Source organism: Microtus pennsylvanicus, chromosome 8 (genome assembly GCF_037038515.1).
Source record: "Microtus pennsylvanicus isolate mMicPen1 chromosome 8, mMicPen1.hap1, whole genome shotgun sequence".
NCBI lineage: Eukaryota > Metazoa > Chordata > Mammalia > Rodentia > Cricetidae > Microtus > Microtus pennsylvanicus.
In genome coordinates, this window is record NC_134586.1 from 55,817,823 (window position 1) to 55,836,791 (window position 18,969).

General features: G+C 50.2%; 1 protein-coding gene across 13 annotated transcripts in view; it reads left to right on the plus strand.

The window, feature by feature from the left end:
- The window catches only part of Iqsec1 (IQ motif and Sec7 domain ArfGEF 1), a 327,627-nt gene that overhangs the window by 230,684 nt on the left and 77,974 nt on the right, over window positions 1-18,969 (plus strand). Inside the window, exon 1 of one of the 13 annotated variants that reach the window (XM_075983507.1) lies at window positions 3,036-3,118. The exons of the other annotated variants lie outside the window; for them this stretch is intronic. The gene's annotated coding sequence lies outside the window, so the exon portion shown is untranslated. Of the gene's footprint in view, window positions 1-3,035; window positions 3,119-18,969 lie in introns of those variants that run through there. 13 annotated transcript variants of the gene reach the window in all.

Genomic DNA, 18,969 nt, shown 5'->3' on the forward strand with positions numbered 1-18,969 from the left:
GAAGGAGGGCCTGAGCTGTATAAGGAAGGTAGCCGAGCAAGCCCATGAGAGCAAGCCAGTAGCAGTTCCCACATGGTGTCTGCTTTAGTTCTTGCTTCCAAGTTCCTGCATAGACTTCCCTCACTGATGGACTGTGACATGGAATCCTTTTGTGCCCCAAGCTGCTTTTGGTCAGGATGTTTTATTACAGCAACAGAAGCAATTAGGACACTCAGCCTGCTCCCCAAAGACCTTATCCTTACCCTGTCTCCCATCAGATTGAATCCTCTGCCTGTCTCTGTCAGGTTCGAGAATGGCTGTCACATATTGGCATTGTTAGACAAGAAAGATGGGTTTGTCCCCTGAGAGCCCAAGAAGCAGTCACGTCTCCTAGACTAGGCTGCCCTTGGACACACGGTGCTGAGTAGGGTGTGTTCAGAAGAGCAGAGCCACCCCGAGCCTTGTAGGCCTTTCTCCCCTCCTGCTGCAGCTGCCTCTGAGCAGAAGGACTGGGAGCAGATGGCATCCAGGCCCTGAAAGCATCCCAGGAGCTTTCTGGACAATCAGCCATCTGGTGCCCTCCATGGGAGGCCCTGAGTGTGCTCTTCCCATCCTGTGCTGTGCCTGCCTGGGCACCTATGACAAAGGGAGCCTCTTTCCTACTTGGAGCTTCCTTCTGCCTTGATGTTGTGCCCCTTCCTTCTCTTTGCTGAGTGACTGGCTCTGCACTATGGGTCCCCAGCCTACCTGATGCTCCATGCTGATGAGCCCACAGTAGCTCTGGGTACTGCTCCTATGGTACTCTCCATTCCCACCTGGGCTCAGCCCTGCAGGTCCCCCTGTTATAATGCTCCACTGTCCACTCCTCTACTGTGTCTTCAGTTTTGAGACATAAATCTGCTGCATAACCTGTTGCTGGCTTGGAACTCCCTGGATTGTAGGGCTGTGCTCCAAGCAAGGACCCAGTGAATCTCAGTGCACAAATGTCAGCCCTTCTAGGAGACCATGGTGCTAGACTATAACCTCATGAGAGAGTTTCACAGGCAGCAGTCAACGTAGCTCTAAGAGACTTGCTACCTTTTTCCTTTCTGTCCAAGGCCCTTCTTGGTAGGCCATACTAGACAGCACTTATTCTCAGAGAGCTCACAGGAGGAGGCCAGGAGCAGCCCCAGCACAGGGGAGAGCACCCTCTTTCCATCAGGATACAGAGCATTTGCTGAGTACCTACTGTGTGCCAGCTCAGTCCATAGCAGGTGCTTGACTGCAGCAGTGAGCAAGGTGGCCCACTCAGGTCTCAAAGAGCAGACAGGTGACAATGACATCAAATAGGGGTCACTACTAAGAAGGCAAAGGTGGAGAGGTGACAATGACAAACAAGCCAGCCAGAAAATCCTCTTAGAACTTCTATCAGGATAAATGGACCCAAGATGTGGCAAGCCCATGCAGTAAAATGGCTGTTGGCCAGTCTGGGTGGTGGTGGCGCACGCCTTTAATCCCAGCACTCAGGAGCTAGAGGCAGGTGGATCTCTGTGAGTTCGAGGCCAGTCTGGTCTACAAGAGCTAGTTCCAGGAGAGGCTCCAAAACTACAGAGAAACCCTGTCTCGAAAAAAAAAATTGCTATCAGCCATCGAGGGAGTAAAATCTCACTCCCAGATACAGCCTGGCTGACCCTGAAAGATGTACCAAATGAAAGAGGCCATAATGAAAGCCACATTCTATCTGACTCTATTCATACAAGTTTCCAGAACAGACATGTCTACAGATACAGAAAATAGAGCCCAGGGCTGCCCTGGCCGTGGAGAGACATAGAAACAGGTATTGGTTTGTTTTGAAAGCAAAGACCAAGTTGAGCTTGAACCTGGTGACAGGCATGGGCCCACTTTAGCTGGATGAATTGCATGGCACAGAAATTACCTATGAATCAAATGGCTTCTACAAAATGAAATGGAAAGTAACAAAGTGAGCTGAGCAGGTAGCCTTGAATGGAGGTTGATCAACAGAGTGAGTTGGAGAAGACCCGTGGGCAGAGGGAACAAGCGTAATGGCCCCGGGGCAGGAGCCACGTGGCTTTGTGGGTACAGGTGGCGCCTGCCTCCAGGCCACTACACTTACATCGCATTGCCTTACATTACATCTGTAGTTGGAGGCCAGGCTGTCAGGCGGAGTGAGGAAGGAAGTGGGCAGGGCCAGCTCCTGAGGCGGACCTGTGTATGTTGGGGGTGGAGAGACAGGAGGTTTCTAGGCAGTCACTCCACTTCCATGAAGAAACGAGACACTGCAGGGAGGAAGGGGCATGGCAAAAGGAGATGAGGCTATTGTCTAGATAGGAGACCCTGCCACTCAAGGGAGACAGTGCAGGCTACAGATGACCACAGTGAGAATTCAGCCGGGGACAGCTGTATTGCCCCCAGGAGAATTGGGGTTGCAGTGTGAGGTGAAAGCTCCCTGGAGTCAGGGCCTGGCTGTAGCCTCAAGGAGGTGGTCACAACTAGCTGGGGCAATGGAGAGGACTCTCCAGTGGTGGCCTTGTACGGGGCAGGGTCTCTGATTCGTGGAGGTCTCGGAGAACCCTCCTGACCCCAGAAGATGAGGGCGACCACCCTGCCCGGCCAAAAATGACACCCTTGGATCCCACTTAGTCCCGAACTGGTTTCAAAGTAAGTAGGGCATTTTCTTCTGGGTGGCCACCTTACTTAGCCTTTGTCGGGCAGGCTCAGACTGGCCTTCAATGGGACCATAGTACCCACGTGGCCAGAAACCCAGCTGGGGCTTGGCATTCTAAACAAAGCAGGCTGGCCGAAACTCAAGTGGCCCGAAACGCGATCGGTCACAGGAGGCTGGCCAGAGAGCAGCTGCATTATTTATTGTCTGTCCAGTGAGGCTGTTTGAACCAGCTAGGCCTTGAAGGAACCCTCGGGAAAGTATCTTGTACAGGGTGGGTGTGGGCCCTAGGGTGCTGGCCCCCTCACCTGGGGCGGGGCTTCCTGGATGCTGACTGGGCCTGGAGGAAGTTAGGCGTCAGGGCTGTCGTGGGGAGGTCCCCTGGTAGGGAGAGCCTAAGGACCTTCGTCCCCAGGGCCCAAGGAGGCAGGCCAGGCACTGGCTCCAGGGAGATCTTCAGTCTTCCCCTGTGACACCGTGAGTACCACTTGCCTAGTCTGGGAGCCAGTGAGGGGCTGATGACTATCAGCAGTCTTATGGGGTCAAGCAGTTGGGACCTTGTGTGGGGACTCATGCTGTTTCTAGTAGCTGTTTTGATTAACTGCTTTTCCCTGCCAGAGAGACACAGTCTGAGGGTCCTGGAACTCCAGGTGCCTCCCTTCAACTGCCAGATGGGAATCTCTTCAGGGACATTAGGCCAGCATGAGCCTGGGGCTGCCCAAGGCCCCTTGGTCTACCCAACTACAGGCCTGTAATTTCTTCCGGTACCTCACAGCCACCTGAGAAAGGGGCCACACCTACTCCACAGCTGAACGAACTGAGTCCCTGAGACACAGTGGTTCAGGGCTCCTGGTATGTGGCCTGAGGCACTTTCTGTCCCCACTGCCATCCTCCAGTGACTTCTCAGAGCATGAAGTTTGGAGGCTCAGGGCAGGAGTCTTAGCTAGTCCCAGTCTGGGGTTCTTGCCTATTAGGGGAAATCAGTGCTAGGAAGAGCCTGCCTTGGGGCAGTCCCACCCCACACCCCTGGATGTTTCCTTCAGATGCCTTGTACCCCACCCCATCAGGAGTCACCTGACCAATGACAGTTTAGCTTGTTTCATTTCTTTATTTCTTTCTGAGCCAGTCCAGGATAGAACCTGAGGCTCTCCGATCCTGGGGCTGGGAGAGTCTTGGAAGACAGTCCTTGAGTAGGAAAATACTTCTCCGTGAAGGGTGCTGGCTTTATCCACATCCCTAGGGAAGTTCCCCTCCTAGCTCCTGTCCATCCTCATGACATCCTAGAAGGGAAGGCTCTCAATGCTGGTTATATGGAAAGCCAAATTCAGCTATGCGGGGACATCTGTCTGGTTGCATTCAGCTAGTGGGCATTTAGGAGCTGGACTGAGAACCTGGAGAGGTTCTAGGTCATCTCTTCACTGCGCAGTCTTCTGCATGGGTGCCAGGGGAGGAGAGAATGTTTCATCACTTCTCTGTTATTTGGTCTGTTTTTCCACATGCCAAGGGCTGGGCTCCCATCTGAAGGTTCCAGGCTGGGTGGAGGAAACTGGACTGGGGGAGTAAGGATGTCCTTGCTGCTCTTGGTGCTTGGCCAGCAAGAACATCCTGGTAACCCCCAGTGCCGATTGGTCAGATTCTTGCTTATAGCCTTTTGGGGCTCCAGGACCCAAGCTGGATACAGACTCTCATGCCCAAGTCCCATGTCAATCCAACCCAAAAGACCTGAGCACAGGTCAGAAAGGATGTGGCTAGGAGCTAGGACAACCAAGTATCCACAGGGACCTCAGGCACCTCTTCTGCCATCTGTGAGCTAGCCAGGTGGGACCAGGAGCCTTGGTGACTGCGACTTCAGGCAAAGTTTCTTGCACATTATTCTTTAAATCATTAGATCACTTGTCGAGCACTTACCAGGTACTTACTGAATGCTAAGGCACTCATTCACTGTCTTGTCTTTGGGACTACAAAGGTGTTAAGTTTGATCTATCCAGTTGCTCTTCTAGCATAGGGTCCTCAAACAGTGTGCTGGATCTGAGAAGGCAGGTGACACAGGGTAAGGGACAGTGGGATGGTAGGACTGATTTTATTTTGATGGATCCACGTTGCCTTGGAGAAAGCACCTGCTAGTCATTAGGCTGCTGAGGCCAACGGAGGGGTCCTTTATGACCTCTGCTTCATGGTCTCTCATGGGCCAGGCTGCTGTGAACAGACTGGGCCCCAAATTCAAGCCAGTGTGACTCCAGAAATTCTAGGACAGAGGTAGCAGGGTTGACCAAGTAGAAGGTGAGTTCAGCCTGTGTTCGGCAAGTGGGGCATTGAGGCAAGTGCCAACTGGCTCACAAAGTAGGGTGCTGGGCTGTGGTCAGGCTGCAGGTCAGGAGCCCAGACTCAGGGTGTCAGCTCTGCTATTTTATTGGTTATTTGACCTTGTTACAAACTATATCTCTGGGCTCAAGCTTGCCACGAGGACCTTGTTACTTCTAAGTGAGAAAAGGCCCAATCCAGACAGGAAAGAGGCTTCAGTGGTTTTAGGAACTAAAAGGTGAAGGAAGGGGTGATTGCTTTAGAAGCAGCAGAATTCAGGGGCTCAACTGGTGGATTTGGTGTTTTACAAATTACTTACTGTGTTCACCCTAAGGCAGGCTGTCTCTGCATAGGCATCCCTAGCATGTAGTAAGTATTCAGAAAACCTTAGCCATCCCCTTCCATTCAGTGTCACCACCCCGTGACAAGCCAGCTGCGGTGAGTAACACACTTTTTCTATCATAAGGTTGTTTGCTGTGCCCTGGGGAGGTGGGACAAGAAAAGAGGAAATTGCCACACAGGGCAGTCCAGGCTGAGGAAGGGGTGAGCTAGCAGGCCAGGGGAGGAGCATCAGACCTTTCCACGGGGGCTCCCCAGAGGTTTTCTGGGAGAGGTAGCCTCTGTGTTAGATTTTGATGCAATGGGGGGGGGGGGGGGGACTTGGCCTGGGCTTTGAGTTAGGAACCCTGTTTCATCAGCACCACAGTTGGTATGGGACTATTGAACCCACATGGGAGTGAAAGATAACCCTGGGCCTGGGTGCTGCTTCGTGTTAGAGCACTGGCTTGGCAGGCACAAAGCCCATGATCCTGTCCCCATCCTTGGGAGGAAAGAGGGCTCCAGCTGTGGCTGAACATCTACTGTGCCCAGGGTTCTAATACCCTGTATGTTGCCTTCTTGCACTGTGTAGCTACTGCTGAAGTCTCCTCAGCCCTTTGTAGAGAATGGGCAGCAGTTTCTGGATCCAGGGACTTGGTCGGGACTCATGCTTTGGATAGGTCCCGACTGCTACCAGGTGGCTGCTGGGATGTCACCCATGAAGGTTACATACAGAGACATCATCATACTCAGAACAGGACTGTGTTCAGGGATGTGTCGAAATACCTTTCCAGCAGGCTAAGTGCAGGACCTTTGTCAACAGCTTCAGTCACGGCAACCACAGTTGGTCTGAAACCAGGGCCTAAAGACAACCGTGGTTGGCATAACCAAGCCTGGTGTGAAGGGTGAAGTGTCAAAGGACAGCCTCTTGTTTTTGAGCACAAGCGTGTTTGAACCCTGTGTACTGACTGATTTCTAGTGTCTTCTCCCATCAGGGGAGGGAAGAGCTGATGGGAAGAACATGGGTGTGGTCCACAGATGAGGCCCACTTCACAGGGGCTGAGCAAGCCTGGGCAGCTTCCTATACCTCTGGGAGCCTCGGTTTCCTCATCTGGGAAATGAGGTTAACAATCCCAGAGCTAGGAGTGTATCGGGGGCAGTGCCATGACAACAGCTCATGGAAGTTCTGGAAGGTGGCAAGCTGGAAATCTCATTGACCTCCTGGAGAAGGCGTGCTGGAGAGAGAGTCAGGCCTATTGTGTTAGACAGTGGAGGTCCGAGAAACAGAAACTCAGAATGGTTGGGAAAAGGTGCTTAGGGATACAGAACTGTGGATCTGAGTTTGTATGCCACCATACAAACTGACTTTTTGCCTCTTCTGCAACAATAGCATTACAAGCTTTTCAGCTTCACCCAATGTCTACTTGAGGGATAAAATATTTTGTATCCAATCAGCAGTATCTGTAGATAGAGGCTGTGTGAACATTTGTGTGAACGTTACCCCTTGTGACACTGTTGGAGGAAGATGCCAGGTGGAGGCTCCCAAGTTAGAGGGTGCAGCCGCACTGGGCTATGACACGGGGGCATTTCAGGGGGAGTTTCCCCAGGGGGAACTGGTTCCGGAGAGGTGCAGTCCACCGGGTGCCGGGGCAGGGTGAAGCTAGTGAGATGGGGAAACAGCTATTCCCTCACTTCCCCTTTCAGACTTCTGTGGAAGGTGAGAGGCCTTCTACCTCACGTCCTGTCAGTGGTCACCCTGCCCACAGCCCCGGTGCACGAGGGGAAACTGAGGCAGTGATCGCCTGTCACCACAAAGGGCAGACTAGTGGTAGGGGTTCTAGTGCTCTGTGGTCTTCTGCCCCACCGTGTGATCTAGAAGAAGTCACTGAGTCACTCTGGGCCTTAGTTTAGCATTTACAGAGCTGAGCTGTAGTTCTTCCCAGAGCAGAACAGAAAACTCATGGAAAAGACTGTGGCCCAGTACCTGATCTTTCAAGTGCTTAGTATTCCTCCTTGAGTGGTGGACTCTAAGAGTCTCCCTTGGTGCCTCACAGTGGGAAACTACTGTACGTCCTGAAAACTGGCACCAGATTCCATTCTGCCCTGAGCAAGCTCGATGGCCTTGGGCCAGTCATTCTGCGTCCCTGGACCTTGGCTAACTCATCTGGAAAATGGCTTAGTAAACATCTCAGCATAGGTGAGAAAGATTAACCAATGCCTGGTCCAGATGGATTTTCCCACTTGTCGAGCTGGACACCTAAGCATCTTTTTCCTACTGCCACCTTTTCTGCCCCAGGAGCTGGACTGAGAGAGTTATCTGGCTAACAATTTACCCAGCTAATATCTCCTAAATACCCTCTGTGTGTTAGGCATTGCCCAGAGTGGTGGTGGGGGGAGGGCATAGAAACTCCTAAAATGCCTGATCTCGGGAAAGAGACCACAGAGCAAAGTGGGGCAGTATGGTTTTGAATGGCTTCCAGTGTGGTCCCAGAGGACCTGAGGTCAGGAAAATGGAGGCCATTAGATGAAGGATCAGCTGGGGATTCAAGCTCCAAGGACAGAGGGACTGGGGCCTTCCAGCAGTATCCTTTTGGGGAATGCCTAGCTGGGCACTAAACTGAAGCCAGTCTGTTGTTGGACAGTGCTCACCTTGTCGCCTCAGCACAGGTTGGAAGAGGACCAGACTCCAGCTTCTGTGGTAGGGAGGTAGTGTGGCAGGCCCTGGAGCCTCATGTGAAGGTGATGAGGGGAGTGAAGAGCCATACTTCAGAAAGGCAGTGGAGATCGGTCCCAGTGTCAGAACAGAAGCCCTGAGAACACATGAGCACCCAGACCCCAGAAGTCACCTGGCCCAGCTCTGCCTCTGGGTTATGTGCCCAGGATAGGCCCCAAGTTCTCCCTAGTGCTGGCCTTCTGCAGCATGGTAACAGTAATGACTATGGCTAGGCAGTCTTTAGGTGCCAGGTGCTGTGGACTCTTTGTATTCCATCCTTGCCTCACTGTGGTCCTGGTGACATCATGTGGGACTCTTTGGCATGTGGGGTCAGCTAGACATGTTGAGAACTGGTCTGAAAAGACTAACTAGATTTGAAAAGGAATTTGGGTCCAATAAGAAAACCCAGAGCTGAAATACTAGAGTAGTTTGCCTCTAAATGAGTCCAGGTTCCTCTTGGATGCCATGAATGCAGCTGGCTCAAGGCTTTAAAAGAAGAGTTCCGGTGTGGCACTTTGAAATGCCCATGGCCATGTCACACTACACACACTAAGGAGGCCTGTTTGTCTACCAGGGACATCTTTATGTTGAGGACAAAGGGAAATCTCTTGGTCGAGGAGTTACCCCAGTAGTGAGAGATAGGAACCAGAACCCATACACCTCAGGGTGTAGCCCTGTGTTATCCCCTGGCATGGCAAGTGGTGGTATTCTAGGAAAGGTTTGGCTGAACAGGATAGGCAGGGTTCACGGGCTGGAGTCTGTTGTCAGCTGGCTCCCCTAGGGTGCATCACAAGAAGCCAGGGCTAGAAGAGCTTTGAGAAGTCACGCAGACATTCTCCCATCAGTTAAAGCAGCATTTCTAACCTTCGGGGGTCAAATGACCCTTAAGCAGAGGTCGCCTAAGACCATTAGAAAACAGATATTTACATTATGACTCATAGCAGTAGCAAAATTGCAGTTATGAAGTAGCAACGAAAATAGTTTTATTGTTGGGGGTCGCAACAAGATGAGGAATTGTATTAAAGGGATACAGCATTAGTAAGGTTAGGAACCACTGTGTTAGAGGGTCCTGTGAGGGATTTTGAGGGGAGGAGGCAGGGCAAGCTGGGTACTTACCAACAAGCAGAGTGGGATGAGGTAAGGGGTGGGACCCAGAACAGGGAGAGGCAAGAGTTCAGCTCAGCTTCAACTTCAATCCTGTTGCTTCAGCTGCCAGCAGAGATAAGGGTGAGTGAGCCCCACCCGCTAGGCCACTAGGGAGGAGGGGAGGGCAAGGGCAAGGGGCCTAAGACTGGAAGCGGAGAACCTAGAATTTGTTTCCAGTTTGTTTGTTTGTTTGTTTGTTTATAGCGCTGAAATAGAACCTAGGGACTTAGGCTTCCTAGATAAGCACTCTACCACTGAGTCACATAACCTCAAACTCATGGCAGTCCTTTTGCCTTCATGCACAACCAGGCCTGGCTGTTTTCTTCTCTCTTCCTGTCTTTTCCCTCCCTCTCCCCTCTTTTTTTTTCTGGACTCAAGCCATCTTCCTCCCTCAGCCTTGTCCCTAGCTAGAAGCACTAGAGTAGCAAACACCACACCCTGCACCCTGCCTGTATCTTGAGATTGTTAAACGCACATTGAGATCGCTCATCTGTATAAGGACTAATCCAGCCACAGCTTTGCTGGAGTTCTGGGTCTCGATGGCTCACCAAGCACTTTGGAGGTTGAGTTGAAGCAGGAGAATTGGTGTGGGTTTGAGGCCAAAACCAAATCAGAAACAAACAAACAAACAAACAAAATGTCTCATGGTTTTTTCACATCAAATCCTGCAAGCAGGGTATAAGTCTTATCTTTTTGTTGCTGTTTGTTCATTTCAGAAGTAGGGGTTGGATTTTAGGGCCTCATGTGTTGTAGGGAAGTGTTCCACCACTGAATGCCTCCTTCAGCTATCTTTTTACTTTTTGAGACAGGGTCTCACTAACTTATCCAGACTTGAACTCTTTCTGTAGCTCAGTCTAGTGTGGAACTTGCAATTCTTTAGTGTCTCAAGTAGCTGGACTACAGGCACACAATGCCCATACTAGCTTTGACCTTATCTCGCAGCTGAGAAAACTGAGGCATCTGGTTGTGTTGCTAGAATTCTCTTCTAAAATCTGGAAAGCAGCAGCATCAGACTTGGAGCTCATAACTGATCTTTCCTTGGGATTGAGGGTGTGTGTCCCAAACACTGACTTAAAAAGAGGTTCTAGTATTTTCTGTCCTCTTGGAAGCCATCCTCACTGTTCCCACCCCCTTCACTCAGGCAGCAGTTGGCAGCGTCACCCCTCCCTCATCTGCAAGAGCACAGAGGCCTGGGGCAGCTTCTGAGAGTTGGTCCCTACCTGGTTCAGAGCTGGTTCCATCTGGTCTGCCTGGATGATGCCCTTTTGATACTGCCTTCCCAGCCTTCTTCCCAGCCGTCAGTGTCCCCTACAAGCTCAGTGTGTCAGAAACAAGGGTATGATGACACCATCCTCACCTCTTCTGGCCTCTTCTTGTGTGCACATCTGTAAACAGGAGTAGTGTCTACCCTTTCAGGGTAGATCAAACAGCCAGATCCAGAAGAGGACAAATCCTTTCAAGGATGGCTGTGGACAGGGTCTCCAGTCTCTAGTTTTTTTTTATCTATGAGGGGGACAAAGATTTCCATTAGGACAGGGGCTGTGTCGTTTACTTGGGAGGCTCCAGGAGAAGCTGGCCCATTAGGCTGCTGGCCACCAGAAACTCATCTGCCTGTCAGCTGTAGATGAGCTCAGAGCACAACCCCAGCATCTTTCCCAGTTATCTCTGGCTGTGTGGGTCTATGGTCTGGTTTAAAAGCTATGAGTTCCCTGGGGACTGTGGAGACTGCTCTTGGTCCTTCTCCCTAAGCATAGGAAATGCTTCAGGGTCTCAGTTCTAGAAACAGGCGCCCCGGCCTGGGTGCTGCAGGAAGTCAGTGGTGCATTCTCAAGTGCTAGCTGTCACTAGCTAACAAGCTGTGTGGTGCTATGGCTTGAAACAGCAGTGGTCTGTGATGTGGGATCTGGGGTTAGCAGATCTGCCAGTTTCTGCTGGTCCCCCAGGAAGGCCAGAGAGGTTAGAAGGCAGGAGGCAGCCCTACTCTCACGTCTGTCAGTGGATAGTGTCTTCCAGCCCAGCCCCGTGGGTCCCTTATTGCACCACAGCTCTTGAGATGAAAGAGGATCTCTGCCATAAAAGGGCTTATGGAACCATTACTGATATAAACCAGAAAACGAAAGGGCCAGGTCCTGGGGTGAGTTCCTAGAATATCAGCAGCAGGTCAGGGAGATGGGTGAAAACCATCCACCAGACCAAAGCTGAGTCCTGCTTAGAAATGTGGAGCGGAAGGCACCGGAGCCCACAGTGGCCAGGATAAGAAGGGAGGGGAGAACCGACAAGCAGAGAGCTTGACTCCCTGGGGCTGGACGACAATCTGTAAAAGGATCCTTTGCTTCTGGGTGAGGGATGGAGGCACTCTGATGATCCTCCTCCTCCTCTACACCATGTTTTTTGGGGGGTGCTTTTTTATGGTCCTGGAGTCATGTGCATGCTCAGTAAATGCTCTACTACTGAGATGTACTTTGCCTCCCACCTGGGCTTTCTGCCCAGGGTTTCAACACAGGCTTAAGAGTGTGGAGCGGTTTGTGGGTTTTATTTGGGGGGGGGGGGGTGGAGGGTATTTTCGTTTTTTCTCAAAACTGTTCTCTTATCCTCTGGCAACTAAGTCTAAGACATCTCAGACTTTTTCCCTTGTCAACTTCCACACGGCCTCTCAGTGACAAATAAGCCTCTTCACATGGCAGTTCCCCTCTTCCTCCGTGTGGTCTCCTAAAGGCAAGCCAGTCAGTCCCTGACTTCTGAATCTACAACCATAGGGCCGTGTGCAGAGAGATATGTGCTTCAAGCACCCAGGCCCAGCCCATGGATCTGTAGAGACTAGAACCTTCTTCCACATTTTAGAACTTGGCCCCACCTCTGGATTGCAGGAGAGGCCAGCTCCCACCATGGAAAGACCCATCACATGTGCCCAGGAGGGAGACTGTGGCCATAGTTTGCAGTCATGGGATGCCTTTTAGTAGGTTGCTGCCGGACCCTTGTGTCACATAGGTTAGGCAAAGGCCACAAAACTAGACGTTGTCCTGGTGATCCTACATTCAGTCGCCCAGCACATAGAACATTCGTTCTATGTGCTGCTCCACACAGCAACATGGTGCACCTGGCGAGGTGTGGCGATGCCGAGTACTGCAGCCCCTGCTAGGGGGAGGGGACCCAAGGCCCCCACGGCACCTGCCACTCACCTCCAGGGCCTCTTCACTCTTCAGTTTCTTCAGCTCAACTGTTCGAGCCATTTGACAGTAGTTGATATTTGAATGAGGTGAAATGAACACCTCCGTCTCTAGGTCCCATGCTGAGAGCTTGGTGACCACATGCTACGAAGTGGAGGGGGAAGGAAGGCTTGGCACCGAATGCCAGCCCTGGCCTCCGTTCTGCAGGCCTTGTGCTGGCTGCTTAGCTTCCAAAGTAACCAGTTGGACTCAGCACTGACTCAGGGGGCTCTGTGTCTGTTGGGGGTAGGTTGGGTACTGGGTCCCCAAACTCCCCAGGGTTCCAGAGCCTCAGCTTCAGCCTCTCACCCATCTTGGATGACTGGCCTCACCTACCACAGCAAACCTTCCCTTTGATCCTTTCCTGCCCTGCAATATAGCAAGTGGGCCTCCAGGCTTTTCCAGGAAAGGAGTTTGGCTGCTTTTCATAAGAAACTGTGAGACTCCCTCCACCCCACCCATGTAGAGCTTAACTGAGGACCTGGTTTAGGGAGACTGTGGCCTTGCAGCGGGTGTGTTTGGGTTTGAAGAATGTCAGCATGTGAAAAAGCAGTGTTTGTTTGGTCTGCCACAGTGTTGGCTGTACATATGGGATGCAAGATCCCTTAAAATAAGTCAAGGCTCCCAGCTCGGGAATCCCCCAAACCATCAGGAGCTGAAATCTCTGAGAAGTGTCAGCCCTGTGATAGGGTGGAAGCCCTGTGGGTCTGTTTGGGCACTGTGCTTTGTGCAGGGAGGGAGGTGAGGTGTCATCTCCCTCCACTCCTCACCCTGCCCTGCCACATGACGTCACACCTCAGCCCTCAGCCCTTAACTGGTGGCCTAGCTACCTCTGTTTTTCCTCTCGCAGACGCAGTTTTCAGCTTTGCTAGCCAGGAGGTCGCCCTGTGCGTGTACTCTCTCTGCACAGGGCCTTTGTTTTTGATGAATATAACCGAATAGCTGAAAACGAGATACTTTATAAAGAAAAGAAGGGTGTTTGTTTGAGAAAAGAGGTTTATTTAGCTCAGAATTCTAGTGGTAGAAGATCCAAGCATCGTGGGACCAATGTCTGGTGAAAATCTGAGTTTGGTCACAATGTGGTGGATGCCTGGATAGGGAACTGGCTAGAGGGCAGAAAGGCCAATGACCTCACTTTACAAACAAAGCACAACCTGATTTCCGATAACCACAGTCCCCTCAAACATTAACCTGTTCCTAGAGTTATGCCCCCACTATCTAATCTCAAAGGTCCCTACCTCCTGCAAAGGGAACCAAGGGTTCTAACTTGTGTTCATTTGGGAAACAAACCACAACCAAATCACCAAAGGCCCTTACTAAGCTTGTGACCCCTGGGCTCTACAACTGGGAGAATTTTACAGAATTTGACTTTCTCATATTTGTGGGACATGGGAAGAGATGAGTCAAGACACAGTCTCTACTATCCAGGACACTAGGCTGGTATAGGTATGGGCAGGTTGCAGTTGTGGGATGCCCACATTCTCTTCCTACTACACAACCTTCCCTGACTAAGAGACAGGATGTACGTACCTGTATACGTGCGTGTGTGTGTGTGTGTGTGTGTGTGTGGTTTATGGCTGAGTTTCCCTGCACATAGAAGGCACTCAATAAATATTCCGAATAGAAGAATGAATGAAAGCTATGGGTACCCAGAAATGTATCACCATGCTGACCTCTGGCTATGTCTTCTCTGGGACATATCAGACAAGTGGAGTGATAAGCTGAGACCCCCACCCCCACCTCTGGACATTTTCTCACTGTCAGGTCCATGCTACTCCCTGCAGCAATACACAGGTTTAGCCAAGTTCTGGTTTAGCCAAATTCTGTGCAGTATTTTCTTTTTAACTCTTGAATTCTTTGAGTTGTAAGAAATTTCAACTAATTATTTTCAACTAATATGTTATACTTAATTTTTGAACTATATTTTGAAACCTTTTTCGTTTCACTTACTTTTATTTGTATGTGTGTGCACGCATGTGCGTGTGTGTATGTGCTAGCACAGCACTTATGCATGCCGTGGCACACATGTACAGGCCCAAGGACCACTTTTGCGAGTCAGTTCCCTCCTCCCACCATGTGGAGTCCAGGGATTGAAGGGTTGAGCTCAGGTTGTCAGTCTTTATGGTAAGCACTTTTACTTGGTAAATCATCTCATCAGCTCTTACCCTGTTATTTTTAGTTTTAGTTTTCCAGCCCTGGGGACAGAACCCACAGCTTCAGGTATGGTAGGCAAGTTCTGTATACCACTGAGCTCAATCCCCAGCCCAGTAATCTTAAAGCCCAGAGATTCAAGAATAATTTGACAAAGGCAGACTTCTCCCCTGTCCCTTTCACCCCAGTCACCATTAGTAAAATGTCACCAGATTTTATTCTGGCACATTTAGATTTTTTTCCCTCTTGGCTCTGTTTGTGAGGTCACAGCAAATGTGCAGCGAGACATTTGTCCCTAATAATACTCCATCCAGGCTAATTCCTAAGAACAAGACAGCAGTTCAGCATTACCATGATCCCAATGAAGTTCATACAAGCTGTGTTTTGATTTTGACAGTTATCCCAATCAGATTCTTTTCCTTCCCTCTTTCTTCTACTCCCACCCTCCCTCCCTCTCTCCGCCTCTCTTAGCCTTCCTTCCTTTTAATTTCTGAGGCAGGGTCTCCTGCAGCCCAGGTTGGCCTTGGACTCTCTAGGTACCTTAGGATGATCTTGAGCTCCTGGCCCTCCTGCTTCCACCTCCTAAGTGCTGGTCACAGCTGTTGCCAACCACTCCTGGGTCCATCTAATTCTTTCATTGCATCGAGTCTTTTGTGTGTTTTCTGATGTCTTTATTGAAGGGTAATGTGCATGCTATAAAATCCAGCCTTTGTTAATGTATACCTCCACAATATTAGCATATTGGCCATGTGTAAGCAGCACCACAGCATTATTTGAAGTCACTCCACTCCCTCCTTTGTCCCCTGTGCATCCTTAGCACCTATCAGTCCTCCTGTCTCTGTAGAGTTGCCTTGGAAGCTATGGATGGAGACCTGCGATGTGTGTCTTTTGTTGTCTTGGCACAGAGTCAAGGGCTGTAGCATGTCCACACTTTATTTCCATGTGTTACTGAGTAACAGTCTATGGTCCATCTCTGACTTGTCTGGTCCCTAGAAGATGGACACACTAGCGGTTTCCACTTTGGCCATTTAAAAATGATACTGCTATGGGTTTTTGCCAACATTTGTGTGTGGACACAGGCTTCCATTTCTCAAGCTGCTATGAGTGCGGACCTGGGCCACATTAGAAGAAACAGGCAAGCTGCTCTCCAAAGCAGAGGGTCCTTCCCACCCCCACCACACTGTGCCGTCAAGGGTGCTCTGTGTGTCCTCTCTAGCACTGGCTGTCACCCACAGCAATTCCTGCATCATCTTTGGTGTGAAGGGCTGCCCTCTGTGTCTTTAATTTATATGTCCTCCATGACCAATGATAGGGATCTTTTCTTGCATCCACAGGCTTTATATATCTCGGTGAGCAAAGTATCTCCAGCCCTCATGTTGATTTTTATTGTATGATCTCATTGAGTCAGAGCTTTCTTTATGCTCTAAATATTAGCTCTTCACAGTGGTCACAGGACTGACAGATGTCTCTCCTGTGAACAGCCATCTTCTCACTTTTGGGGGTGGTTTGAGACAGGATCTCTCCACATAGTGCTGGCTGTCCTGGAACTGACTATTTCAACCATGCTGGCCTGGAACTCAAAGAGATCTGCCTGCCTCTACCCAAGTGCTGGGATTAAAGGTGTGAGCCACCATCCCTGACTCTTCTCTTTTTCTTAATGGTCTTTTTTTGATATGCAAAGTTTCTCATTGTGATAAGGTCTCATTTGTTGTTGTTATTCTATACTTTGCATTTAGTATTGTGTAAGAAATCATGGCCTAACTCAGGTCAGTCCTGTGATTTGTCTAAGAGTTTTAGAGTGGCCAGTCTCCCATTCAGATCTTTGATTGTTTTAAGCCAAACTGTGCAATAGGAGGTCAATGTTCAAAGTGTCCTATTGCATATAGACAGCCAGCTGTCACGGGGAAGAAGCAAGGGCCAATGAATTACCTCAGCACCTAGGTCAGTCACAACTCACTTTACACTGCTTAGGGTTTTGTTTTGTTTTTCTTCTTCGCAGTACTAAAGTACACTGCCACTGAGCCTCTTTATTTCCTAGGCAGGGACTCACTGAGGTGCTCAGACTTACCCCTACTCACCCATAGGTAGCCTAGGCAGTCCTTCCTTGAACTTGAGACTCTCCTACCCCAGCCAGCTCGGTGACTGGGCTACCAGTTTGGCTTTTTGTTGTTGTGTTTGTTTGTTTGTTTGTTTTTGGAGACAGGGTTTCTCTGTGGCTTTGGAGCCTGTCCTGGAACTAGCTCTTGTAGACCAGGCTGGCCTTGAACTCACAGAGATCCACCTGCCTCTACCTCCCTCCCTTGTGTTGGGATTAAAGGCTTTTTAAAAAAAAAAAAAAAACTAAGGATAAAACCAGAGGTTTGCGCCTGTTAGATGAGCACCATGACATTGAACCACACCCCAGGCCTGACCAGGCTTTTTAAAATACTATTTTCATGGTGTTAACCCCCACCCCATTTTAAGTGGTTATCTAGATGACTCTTGAGAGAGAGAATTTGGAAGGTTGGAGGTCTTTCTCAGAGGCAAAATTCCTGCCTAGCATGCAAGAGGCCCTGGGTCTAGCCCGGAACCCAGCCATAGTTTTGTTGCCTGTGTTCTGAACACGGAGCTACTGTGGGACCCCCTATTGTGGAAGGGCTAAACAGTCGAAGGATGATCATTCAAGTGGGGCTTGAGAGACCACATTCTCACATTTGTAGATCCTGGGAAGGTAGAGGTTAGGTTAGGGAAGGGCCGCATCTCGTGCCATGTACCCAACTGTGCCCCAAGCCAACAGAAATATCCAAGAGGATAAAAGAACTTAGTTAGGAAATCCCTAAGGTGCCACTGTCCTCTCATGTGTTGGGGGGACGGGACTGTGAGGACAGAGTGAGTAGAACCCAGCACAACACCTGCCTGACATACAGTAGGCACCAAGTCACAGAAAGTCCTGTGTGCTGCAAGCACATGGCCATGTCTGCCACCTGCCCTCCATCCAGGTGCCTCTCCCTTCCCCATCTCGGCAGCAGCTCCCCTCCCCAGCAGAATCTTCCTTCTGCTTAGGCACCGTTGCCCAGTCCTCACTGCTGCCCTCTCAGCTCTGCTGCAGGGTCTGTGCCCATGATTCAGGTACTTTTCTAGCCCCAGCGCCTCCCTGATGGGGAGCAGCCCCTTAGCTGGTCAGTGCAGCTGCTTAGTTCCTGTTATCAGTGCCCAGCCCTAAGCACTGTCCTGAAGTGCGGGACACCACAGGTGCCCAGAAAGTGACATGCAGAGAAAATGAGACCTTTGACGCTGAATTTAATGGGTTTGGACACAGCTAACAGAAAGGTGAGCATTTAGGAAGTTTTGCCCATGTGCCAGCAGCTAACAGTGCCTCACCATTGTGCAATATCTGTCTTTATTGGTGAAGTTGTGTATTTTTTTATATGTTTAAAGGTCATTTGTGTTTTTGTTTTCTGAGCTACCTAAGTAAATGGGACTTGAACATTTACTTGTGTTTTCTATTGCTTTGAAGAACTCTTTGCATATGGAGTAAAACAGAAGAGAATGGGCAAACACGTGGTGTCATGGCATAGCACTGTGTGCTCAAAGCCATTCAGTTTGAGAAGCTGCCGGAGATGGAGCTGGGCCCAGGAGCCTCTTTATCCCAAGGTCTATAGAGGAGCTATAGAGAAGTTCTGAGCAGGAAAGGGGCAGGACTGAATCAATTTATGAAAATTGATTGAGATGAGAGATGGCTCAGTGGTTAAGAGCACTGCTTGCTCTTCCAAAGGTACTGAGTTCAATTCCCAGCAACCACATGGTGGCTCACAACCATCTGTAATAAGATCTGGTGCCCTCTTCTGGCCTGCAGATATACATGTAGACAGAATACTGAGAATACTGTATACATAATAAATAAATCTTTTTAAAAAAGAAGAAAATTGTTCTGGATAGTGGGAGGAGCTAGAAGGGTAGGCTGAGGCTGGATGTACAGGCCACGAGAGTCTGGTTGAAGAGTGCCTTGTTTTAACTGGCAGGAAGAGGGCACAGACATGCTGGCTGCTGCTGCTGAGGTGGGAGGGAGGGGGAGGTAGATGGGGTAGGGATAGGCACACAGCGTCCGGGATGGATGGCTGCTGCCACACACACTTCCTGTGTTGCTAGCATCTGCACTGTTGCGAGCATACCATTTTGTGTCTTGCGGTCTCCCCCATATCCGTCCCTTGGCTTCCTCCACACACAGAGGAGGAAGGGCAGGAGTGGATCCTGCTCTCTCTGTATGAGTAGGTGTGATTGCCCAATATGAGACTCTGCCCTAGACATCTCAGACCCACATGGTATCCAGTGTTTGGTCATCTGTCCCATGCCACAGGACTGACCTCCAGCCCAGACAGATGACAGAGCTGTTGCCAAGGTAACCCCAGGCAGGAAATATGAACCAATTATTTCCAGACAGGTTATGGACATGGGAAAAGTAGATAGGACTGGTTCTTAGGGAATCAAGGGGATCTCCAAAGTCACTGGGAACC